Genomic DNA, 11895 nt, shown 5'->3' with positions numbered 1-11895 from the left:
CTCTCAACCTTCTTCTCTCTAACAAAAACAGCCTCAAGTCCCTCAGCCTTTCCTCGTAAGACCTTCCCTCCATACCAAGCAACATCCTGGTAAACCTCCTCTGCACCCTTTCCAGAGCTTCCACATACTTCCTATAATGCGGTGACCAGAACTGCACGCGATACTCCAAGTGTGGCCGCACCAGTGTTTCGTACAGCTGCAGCATAACCTCATGGCTCTGACACTCAATCCCTCTATCAATAAAAGCTAATACACTGTTTTTCCTGCTCCATGGATGCTGTCTGACCTGCTGTGCTTTTCCAGCACCATACTCTTGATTCTGATCTCCAGCATCTGCCGTCCTCACTTTCACCTAATACAACGTAAGTTTTCTTAACAACCCTGTCAACTTGGGTGGCAACTTTCAGGATCTGTGTACCTGGACACTGAGATCTTTCTGCTCATCTACACTACCAAGAATCTTGCCATTAGCCCAGTACTCTGTATTCCTGTTCCTCCTTCCAAAGTGATTCACCTCACACTTTTCTGCATTAAACTCCATTTTTCACTGCTCAGCCCAGCTCTGCAGCTAATCTATGTCCCTCTGTAACCTATAACATCCTTCATCACAACTCTGCCAACCTTTGTGTCATCTGCAAATTCACTAAGTCATCCTTCGACACCCTCATCTGGGTTGTTTATAAAAATGACAAACAGCAGTGGACCCAAAACAGATCCTTGCGGCACACCACTAGTAACTGAACTCCAGGATGAATATTTCCCACCAAGCACCACTCTCTGTCTTCTTTCAGCTAGCCAACTTCTGATCAAAACTGCTAAATCACCATCAATCGCATGCCCCTGTATTTTGTATAATAGCCTCCTGTGGTGAACCTTATCAAACGCCTTACTGAAATCCACATACACCACATCAACCACTTTACCCTCATCCACCTGTTTGGTCACCTTTCTGTGTTTCATAGACACATTCTCCCAAGTCTCTTTGTGTTGCACTTTTTGACAGTTTTCCTCCATTTAAATATTACTCTGTTCTTTGTCCTTTCTTCCAAAATGAACAATTACCCATTTTCCCACATTATGGTTCATTTGTCAACTCTTTGCCCACTGACTTAACCTATCGATATTTCTCTGTAAACTGTTTGTATCCTTCTTGCAGCCTGCCTAGTTTTGTGTCATCTGCAAATTTGGATATAGTATATTTGCTTCCTTTCTCATTAATATATATTGAAAACGGTCGCGGTCCCAACACAGATCCTTAGTCCAGCAACCTGAGAGAGATCCCCTTATTTCACTCACCGTTTCTTCACTGTGAGCTCATTTTCAAATGCTGATCCAACACCATGGGGCACCTTGTCAAACACCTTCTACAAGTCCAAATACAACACATCTACTGGTTCCCCTTTATGTTCTCTGGTTGAAACTTATATAAAAAAACTCTAATAAATTTGTCAGATATGATTTCCCTTTCATGAAACCATACCAACTCTGCTTAATTAGATAATGGTTTTCCAAATGTTCTGCTAACTCTTCCAACTGTTTTCCAACAATATTTTGTGGAGTTGAAATGCCCATCAGCCATGATTGAATGGCGGAGTGGACTCGATGGGCCGAATGGCCTTACTTCCACTCCTATGTCTTATGGTCTTAATAGATGCTACACCCATAACTCCCTGCTTTTTGCCTCCCTCCCTTTTTGACTTCCTGAAATGTTGAACTATTGAAACACAGTCACTGATGTAGGAAGGTCTGCTGCCAATTTGCACACAGTAATCTTCCTAAAAGCAGCTCTGAGATAAAGGATGAGTTAGTTTGCCCTTGTCAGCGATAAAGTGTGAGGGATATTGGGTAGGACCCCAATGGAACTGAGTCTGCTCACTCTGCACTCTGTCAGTCCCACCTCTCTCCATCCTGGGCTGTTCCTATCACCTGGTAAAAACAATGACTGCAGATGCTGGAAACCAGATTCTGGATCAGTGGTGCTGGAAGAGCACAGCAGTTCAGGCAGCATCCAACGAGCAGCGAGATCGACGTTTCGGGCAAAAGCCCTTCATCAGGAATAAAGGCAGTGAGCCTGAAGCGTGGAGAGATAAGCTAGAGGAGGGTGGGGGTGGGGAGAAAGTAGCATAGAGTACAATGGGTGAGTGGGGGAGGGGATGAAGGTGATAGGTCAGGGTGGAGAGGGTGGAGTGGATAGGTGGAAAAGAAGATAGGCAGGTCGGACAAGTCATGGGGACAGTGCTGAGCTGGAAGTTTGGAACTGGGGTGAGATGGGGGGGGGAGGGGAAATGAGGAAACTGTTGAAATCCACATTGATGCCCTGGGGTTGGAGTGTTCCGAGGCGGAAGATGAGGCGTTCTTCCTCCAGGCGTCTGGTGGTGAGGAAGCGGCGGTGAAGGAGGCCCAGGACCTTCATGTCCTTGGCAGAGTGGGAGGGGGAGTTGAAATGTTGGGCCACAGGGTGGTGTGGTTGATTGGTGCGGGTGTCCCGGAGATGTTCCCTAAAGCGCTCTGCTAGGAGGCGCCCAGTCTCCCCAATGTAGAGGAGACTGCATCGGATACAATAAATGATATTAGTGGATGTGCAGGTAAAACGTTGATGGATGTGGAAGGCTTCTTTAGGGCCTTGGATGGAGGTGAGGGAGGAGGTGTAGGCGCAGGTTTTACAGTTCCTGCGGTGGCAGGGGAAGGTGCCAGGATGGGAGGGTGGGTTGTAGGGGGGGCGTGGACCTGACCAGGTAGTCACGGAGAGAACGGTCTTTGCGGAAGGCGGAAAGGGGTGAGGAGGGAAATATATCCCTGGTAGTGGGGTCTTTTTGGAGGTGGCGGAAATGTCGGCGGATGATTTGGTTTATGCGAAGGTTTGTAGAGTGGAAGGTGAGCACCAGGGGCGATCTGTCCTTGTTATGGTTGGAGGGGTGGGGTCTGAGGGCGGAGGTGTGAGATGTGAACGAGATGCGTTGGAGGGCGTCTTTAACCACGTGGGAAGGGAAATTGCGGTCTCTAAAGAAGGAGGCCATCTGGTGTGTTCTATGGTGGAACTGGTCCTCCTGGGAGCAGATATGGCAGAGGCGGAGGAATTGGGAATACGGGATGGCATTTTTGCAAGAGGTAGGGTGGGAAGAGGTGTAATCCAGGTAGCTGTGGGAGTGGGTGGGTTTGTAAAAAATGTCAGTGTCAAGTCGGTCGTCATTAATGGAGATGGAGAGGTCCAGGAAGGGGAGGGAGGTGTCAGAGATGGTCCAGGTAAATTTAAGGTCAGGGTGGAATGTGTTGGTGAAGTTGATGAATTGCTCAACCTCCTCGCGGGAGCACGAGGTGGCGCCAATGCAGTCATCAATGCAGCGGAGGAAGAGGTGGGGAGTGGTGCCGGTGTAATTACGGAAGATCTACTGTTCTATGTAGCCAACAAAGAGGCAGGCATAGCTGGGGCCCATACGGATGCCCATGGCTACCCCTTTGGTCTGGAGGAAGTGGGAGGATTCAAAGGAGAAATTGTTAAGGGTGAGGACCAGTTCGGCCAGACAAACGAGAGTGTCGGTGGAAGGTGTCAGTTTAGACATCTTCCTGATGCATTGTAACACACTTTGACCTCAGGACCCTCCTTCCCGTTTGGGGAATCTGATCTGGTAAGATCTGGTTCAGACTGACAGACACAATAAGCAACAACAACTGAATAACTGTAAAAAAGAGACAGATACTGAACTGACACCTCTTCTAATGGGGCTCAATAAAAGCCATGATATCTAGGCTGACATTAATAAAACTGACAACTGATTGATGAACATAATTAAAGCCTGTTCTTTGAAGGAGAATGTCATGCATGTCTGACAGTGAATAATGATTCCCTTAGCTTTCAACTAACTCAATGGTTTCTGTATTAATAACCCTGGCATAGAGGACTCCATATTGTGTTGAACCCAGTGTATTATATCCACAGTGATTTTTCACAGACACTCACTGAGGTAATAGCCTTCATGGGGACCTTTGTCAGTCAGAGAGTGAGGATGTTAGAGTGGGATAGAGTTTTACAAACAGGACCGATGGTGTCCTCAGTCACACACTCACTCACTGAGTAATAACCAAGAATCTGCTGTTCCCCTCCAAAAACGGAGGAACCTCAGTAAAACTCTGATACTTACAGTGCAGATACACAGCTGTTCCTAATATCTCACTGTAGCTCGCCTTCCTTTCAGTGCTTACACCCTCAGTCCATCTCCTTGTCTAACGTTTGTTCTAACGCTCCTCTGTGCTTGCATCTTTCCCTAACTCCCTCCTTGTAATTACATTCTCCTTTCTCAGTTTGGTGATACACTGCCCTCCTTTCAGTAAAACAACAGGCATTTCGCTCAGTGCCCTTACGGCTTCAGAACATGTCAAAACCACCGTGCAATTCTGTTCAGAGTGGTGTAATGTGGGAAACAGAGCTACCAATTTCCCACAGCACGCTCCGACATTCATTGATGTGATCAGGTGATCTGTTCTTATTTCAGAAACAGAAACAGAAGCTGCTGGAAAGGTTCAGCAGATCTGGCAGCATCTGTGAAGACGAAAAAGAGTTAATGTTTCAGGTCCGCTGACCCATCCTCAGAACTGATAGTAGCTAGGAAAATGTTGGTTTATATGCAGAAGATAGGGTGGGGGGGGTGGGTCAGGAGTAAATGATAGGTGGGGGTAGAGCCCAAAGAGAGAGAAAACAGTTGGACAGACAAAGGAGGGGATAATGATTTGTCTAGGAGGGTGAATATCTGTTCATGGAGACTGTTAGTGGCTTATAATAGGTCGTGTGTATTATGGCATAACAAAGCTTGGTGTGTGGGTTGGGGAACTAGGATATGGTAGAGTTCAGGCCCTAAAATTATTGAACTCGATGTTGACTCCGGAGGGCTGCAGGGTCCCCAGGCGGAAAGTGAAGTGTTGTTCATCCAGCTTACACTGTGCTTCACTGGAAAACTGCAGCAAGGCTGTGACGGAGATGTTGGTCAGGGAACAGGGTGGGCTGTGAAAGTGGCAGGCAACTGGACACTCAGGGTCTTTTTTGCAAGCAGAACGTAGATATTCTGTGAAGCAATCACCGATATTGAGGAGATCACATTGTGAGCAGTAAACTAGATTGTGAAAAGTGCAGGTAAAGTGCTGTTTCACCTGGAAGGTATGTTTGGTCCCTTGGATCCTGAAGAGGGAGGAGGTAAATGGGCAGGTGTTACACCTTTGTTGGTTGCAGGGAAAGGTGCCGTGGGGCTGTGGGTGGGGTGTTGGGAATGAAAGAAGAGTGGACCAGGGTGTCCTGGAAGGAAAGTCCCTGTGGTAGGCTGATAAGGGACAGTGGTGGTGGGGTCAGGGGAGAATGTGTCTGGTGGTGGCATCTCGTTGGAAGTGATAGAAATGGTGGCTGATGATCTGGATGTGGATGCTGGTGGGATAGTAGGTAAGGATAAGGGGAACCCTATTGCTGTGTGGGAGGGAAGAGATGGGGTGTGGTCAGAAGTGTGGGAGATGGGTTGGACCCGACTGAGAGTCCCTGTTGACAACAGTGCTGGGGAATATGTGGCTGGGGAAGGGTCATCGGACTCGAAACATTAACTCGGATTTTTTCTTCGCGGACCTGCTGAGCTCTTCCAGTAACTCCTGGATTTGTTTCTAATTTATAACATCCTCAGTTCTTTCCGTTTTTACCTATTCTTGTTGCTGAGGTAGAGGTGTTGGCCAGGACACGACAGGTATTGCCTGAGTGATATTTTCTAACAGTGATGGGGAGATGCTTTATGTCCATACAGCAGGACAGGCAGGACCTCAGTCTCACATCACAGCCAAATGTCAGTGTCTTTCACAGTGCACAGTCCCCAATGTTGCACTGGAAAATGTTCAGTTTCTGGTGTGCAGTTCAGTTTATATCTCTGGCATGAGTGTGTTTTGGATCCATAACTTCCTGACTCTTTAGGACAGCCAGTTTCTGTATCTCTCTCAGCGTTCTCGAAGCAGCAGCATGAGCCCCCGTAACGTGTTCCTTGAAAGCAATGTTTGGTGAAGCCCACGCACGAGTACAGTTCGTGGAGGAGCCTGGGTTAGTGCCTCCAGTGAAGACCCCAAACAAACAGACCTTCGTTTTACAGATCAAGCTGAGCCGGGATGGGGGGGATGTGAATGCAGTTCAGTGGGGCCAGTGAGGTCAGTGGGGTCAGTGAGGTAGTGAGGTCAGTGGGGTCAGTGGGGTCAGTGGGGTCAGTGAGGTCAGTGGGGTGGGCCCAGTGGCAAAGGGACAGTGCCTGAAGTAGGCTGTTGCCTACAATGGTGGGTCTAGCTGGGGCAGCAGTGAGGTGGTGGGGGCTGAGGACATGAGCTGAAAATGTGTTGCTGGAAAAGCGCAGCAGATCAGGCAGCATCCAAGGAACAGGAGAATCGATGTTTCGGGCATAAGCCCTTCTTCAGGAAATGAACTGGACATGTTCTTGAGGGCATGGAAAGATATTCTGAACTTTTTAACTTCTTTATTTTTATTATATATTCCAATGACCTGTAATGCTGACTATTTATTTACTTTTCAATTTTTTAAATAATTCATTGTTAAGAATCCGTACCTTTGTACCTTGTAAGCAGTGATTTGTAAACTTTCACCGTACTGTGTGAGTATCTGTGACAATAACGCCAATTCAATTCAGTTTGATTCAATCTGAGAAATGTTTGTTCCATTGAATCTGAGACTGTGGTAACTGATAGCACTGACCTAACAGCCTGAGGTTCAGATTCCAAGTCCACTTCTAGTTTCTCTCTCAAATTATACTTTGACATCCTCCAAATTTCGACTACCATCAGTTTATCCGAGATACAACCATATACTCTAGGCCTCGCTCATTAAATAGTTCTGAGGGCAGAAGGGTTTGAAGAGTATGGGGTAAAGGTAGAAACTGGGGTTTGATTTGGATGATTAAATGTAATTTCCACCATACACCATGGCGGGATTTAAACTCCAGTCCACCTGAGGACCAGTTTTATCCTTATCCATAACTAACCTTAAAACTTACAGAATTATGATCGCTGTTCCCAAAGTGCTCCCTCAGTGAAACTTTGATCACCTGGCCAGGCTCACTTACCACTACAAGGCCTAGTTTGGCCCCTTCCCTCATTGGACTGTCTGTATTTTGTTTCAAGAAACACTCCTGGATGCATCTCACAAATTCTACCCCATCAAAGCAGACGCAGACAATAGCAACATTTCAGAGGCACCTGGACAGCTCCATGAACAGACAGGGAATAGAGAGACTATGGACTGTGTACACGCTCTTTTCAAAAGGCATCATGCACCAGCATAGTCTTGGTGGGCTGAAGGGCTGTTCCTGTGCTATGTTCTTTGTAAGCCCCTGGCACTAAGGGAGTCCCAGTGAATATTGTGGATTGTGCAACAGCCCTGCTGTTTTCACAGCTTTCCATGATCTACCTACATATCTGTTCCTCTATTTCCAGCTGGCTATTGAGAGGCTGAGAGTATAACACCATCACAGAGATTGCATCTTATTCCTGAGTTCTACCCAGAGCACCTCAATGGATGAGCCCTCCATGATGTCCTCTCTTTGTGCAGCTGTGAGATTCTCCTTATTTGGTAATGCAGCTCCTCCAGCCCTCTTACATCACCCTCTGTCACGCCTGAAACATCTGAGTTCCCACCCACCCTGCCATAGAGCCGTAGGTCAGCATGTCATGTGACTGAGGGGAAGGAAGAGATTAAATCAAGGAAATCTAATAGGAATAACAGGCAGGGAAAGGGCAAAGACTGGAGTTTGGCTAACATGGTGCCACTGTTTAAGAAGGGCGGTAAGGACAAGCCAGGCAAGTATAGACCGGTGAGCCTGACCTCGGTGGTGGGCAAGTTGTTGGAGGGAATCCTGAGGGACAGGATGTACATGTATTTGGAAAGGCAAGGACTGATTCGGGATAGTCAACATGGCTTTGTGCGTGGGAAATCATGTCTCACAAACTTGATTGAGTTTTTTGAAGAAGTAATGAAGATTGATGAGGGCAGAGCAGTAAACGTGATTTACATGGTTTTCAGTAAGGCATTCGACAAGGTTCCCCATGGGAGACTGATTAGCAAGGTTAGATCTCATGGAATACAGGGAGAACTAGCCATTTGGATACAGAACTGGCTCAAAGGTAGAAGTCAGAGGGTGGTGGTGGAGGGTTGTTTTTCAGACTGGAGGCCTGTGACCAGTGGAGTGCCACAAGGATCGGTGCTGGGTCTTCTACTTTTCAACTTTTATATAAATGATTTGGATGTGAGCATAGGAGGTATGGTTATTAAGTTTGCAGATGACACCAAAATTGGAGGTGTAGTGGACAGCGAAGGAGGTTACCTCAGATTACAACAGGATCTTGATCGGATGGAGGCTGAGGGGTGACCTTATAGAGGTTTACAAAATCATGAGGGCATGATAGGGTAAGTAGACAAAATCTTTTTCCTGGGAGGTTGGGGAGTAGTTCAGAACTAGAGGGTATAGGTTTATGATGAGAGGGGAAAGGTATAAAAGAGAGTTGAAGGGCAACGTTTTCACACAGAGGGTGGTATGTGTATGGAATGAGATGCCAGAGGAAGTGGTGGAGGCTGGTACAATTTGAAAGACATCTGGATGGGTATATGAATAGGATGCGTTGAGAGGAATGTGAGACAAGTGCTGACAAATGGGACCAGATTGGGTTGGGATATCTGGTTGGCATGGATGAGTTGAACCAAAGGGTCTGTTTCTGTGCTGTAAATTTCTATGACTCTAATAAACATGGTGGATCTGGTGGTTTGAAGTGTGAGCTCAAACTAAGTTGTACTGGGGTGGGGGCAAGAGGACATGTGAGAGAAAATGTGTTAATTTAAAGAGATACGAGGTAATGGAGGAAGGTAATGGCTTAGCTAATAGAGTGTGACAGCATATTCAGAGTACAAACTCAGAGTGCAGAGATAGAGATAGTAAAAGATAGAGTTAAAGGCCATGTAGCTGAATATACACAGCATCTACAACGAAACTTATGCGTAATTAGGCCAGATGTTAATGAGCATTTATGATGTGATTGACAGGAAAGAAACATGGCTGCAGGCTGACCAAGACTCACACTGACATTTCAGCAGCAAATCCAAGCTGGTTCACCCCTGTGTCACTTCCGAATGGGAATTGTACACTATTGTACACTACTGTACACTATTGTACACTGCTGTACACTATTGAGAGGTGATGAGAGCCCAGACACCAAGATGTGCAAGCGCTCAAATTACAGTAAAATATCGTGTCCTCTGGAACTCAGACATAAAAACCAAAAGAGCTGGAGAGACTCAGCAGGTCTGGCAGCATCTGTGCAGAGAGAAACACAGTCACCTTTCTGAGTCCAGTTTGACACTTCTTCAAAACTGAAAGGAGTTGGGAAATGGGGGGGGGGGGGGGGGGGGCGGTGTTTATGCTGGAAACCAGGAGGATCACACGACAGTGAGGTAGTCTGGAGGAGGTACTCTGGCTGATAGTCAAGGTTTGAGCAACGGTACTGGGGCATGGATGTCAAAGATACCATCAGTAAAGGTACAATCATTATATCTCTGATGGTTAGGAGGCAAGATCCAAAGGTAAGCGGGAATCTCAGAATGCCGAGGTTACAGAGACCGGAAAGGGTCATTGGGGGAGGGGGGAGGTCACTGACAGATTATAACAGAGATCAGAAAGGGTAATGAGGAGGGGGGAGGTCACTGACAAATTATAACACAGGGGTGAGAATACGAAAAGCGAACTGTTATTAGAGAAGGAGGGTGTTTGAAGTGGACGAGCCGGCTGGTGAGTGTCACACCTGACTTGCAATGAATAAGCTGCTAGGAATGGTCCTGGAGAAGTGATCTATGTCTTTTTAATGATGGTCAACAGATTCAAGATAAGATTGTTAGGATTGGAACAAGGTGCGCCAAGTGGACCTCAGAGTGGGAGTTCCCTGATTGGGGCTGTTAATCCGGCCTGATTGAGGAGTCCTGGCTGACAGATATAAACAGGCGTATCGGGGGTTCTGCTCACTCAGCGAGCTGGCCCTGAGGGGGCAGGATCAGTGTCGAGGACTCTCCCCGTGTAAATAATGGGGGACTTGGCAATGGGACACTCGGGAGTTTTTCACAGAGGGACGGGCAAAGGCACATGGGTTTCTATCATCCCAAAGCGAAGGAAGAGACATCCTTGCAATGAGGCCAGGCATTTAGCTTTGAGTGAGTGAACCCTGTTTACTTTACCCCTCAGACCTGTTGGCTAAATCCTGAAGGGATTCACCGCCTTTATTCAGGAAGTGTATTTCTGAAACTTCGGATGAAACTCGATCATTTATCAGAATTAGCTCTGGGAAAGCAAAACAATCAGCAGGGGGATAAAAAAGAACCCATTAATTCACCACTTTACAAATGAGGATTGTGTTATAGAACCCAGCAGGAAGGAAAGGGAATGGGGTCTGAATGTGTAAAGTGAGTAAGCCTTACCAGAGAGCTCCTTATTAATGCTAATGCCTGCTTAGTAATGGACTCCCCATTGACAGGGAAAGCAGCCAAACCATCATTCGCCTCCAAACCAGGCGGGTGGTCAGTCAGGCAATAAACTACATTTGGATCAATTAACACAACGAGCTTGAAGAGATTTATCTGTACTATTCCTATTTCCTTACTTATCTGTCCTGATCGAAGCTCTAACTCAGAAGGAAGGGCAGACAGATTCAGGTCTCTGACACCTCCTGTACAGGAGGTGATGAGGCTCCTGCAGAACAACACAACCATCTCACTATTACTTGAAGATTTTATGGAACGAGACATCCTACACTCGCACGTTTCAGTGTCTCTGACCACGTTCTGGATGTTGCCAGAGCTCCAACTCAGTCTAACTCAGGGTCACTCCTTCAGAAAAAAAATTCAGAAAACACCATCCCCACAGAAAATGAGGCAGTTGCAACATTTAAATGTTATATTCAAGTCCCCTCACAACAAACCATAACACCTGAACAGCCTTCCTGGCTACTTGCTGTACCTGCACACTAACGTTCTGCGATTCATGTACAAGAACAATCCCTCTGCCTTTCAAAGGTCAATAATCTCTCATCATTGAGACAGTTTTACATTCTCTCTGCCAAAATGGATATTTTCACACTTTCCCACATTGCACTCCATTTGCCAGATCTTTGTCTACTCACATGACCTATCCTTACCCCCTTTGCAGCCTCCTTACACCTTCCCGACATGGACTCTCCGAGCGACCTTTGTGTCAACAGCAGGTTTGGCAATCATATCTCCTGTTTCTTCATCCAAGTCATTACAGACACTGCAAACAGTGGAGGCACCAACTCCACTGGCACTTCACTTTTGCCAGCCTGCTAAATACCCAATACTGGCACCTCTCTGTTTTCTGCCAATCCTCTCTCAATGCCAATCTGTTACTCACTACACCATGAGGATCTCTTTGCCACAAACCCTTCAATGCAGCACACTCTCAAAGTTGGGAAACTCTTCCTCGAAAGGCCAGGGAAGCAATGTCTGCAGATATTTTCAAGGTAGAAATGGATAAGAGGCTTATAAGGAGGGGTGCTGTGTGGTTAATGGGGGGGGGGGGGCTGTGTGGTTAAAGGGGGGGGGGCTGGGTGGTTAATGGGGGGGCTGTGTGGTTAATGGGGGGGCTGTGTGGTTAATGAGGGGGGACTGTGTGGTTAATGAGGGGGGGGGCTGTGTGGTTAATAAGGGGGGGTTGTGTGATTAACAAGGGGGGCTGTGTGGTTAATGGGGGGGCTGTGTGGTTAATAAGGAGGGCTGTGTGATTAATAAGGAGGGGGCTGTGTAGTTAATAAGGGGGGGCTGTGTGGTTAATAAGGGGGGACTGTGTGGTTAATGGTTAACCCCCTGTGGTTAATAAG

This window comes from Hemiscyllium ocellatum, chromosome 42, assembly GCF_020745735.1.
Source record: "Hemiscyllium ocellatum isolate sHemOce1 chromosome 42, sHemOce1.pat.X.cur, whole genome shotgun sequence".
Lineage (NCBI taxonomy): Eukaryota > Metazoa > Chordata > Chondrichthyes > Orectolobiformes > Hemiscylliidae > Hemiscyllium > Hemiscyllium ocellatum.
Note: the sequence above shows the minus strand (reverse complement) of the source record.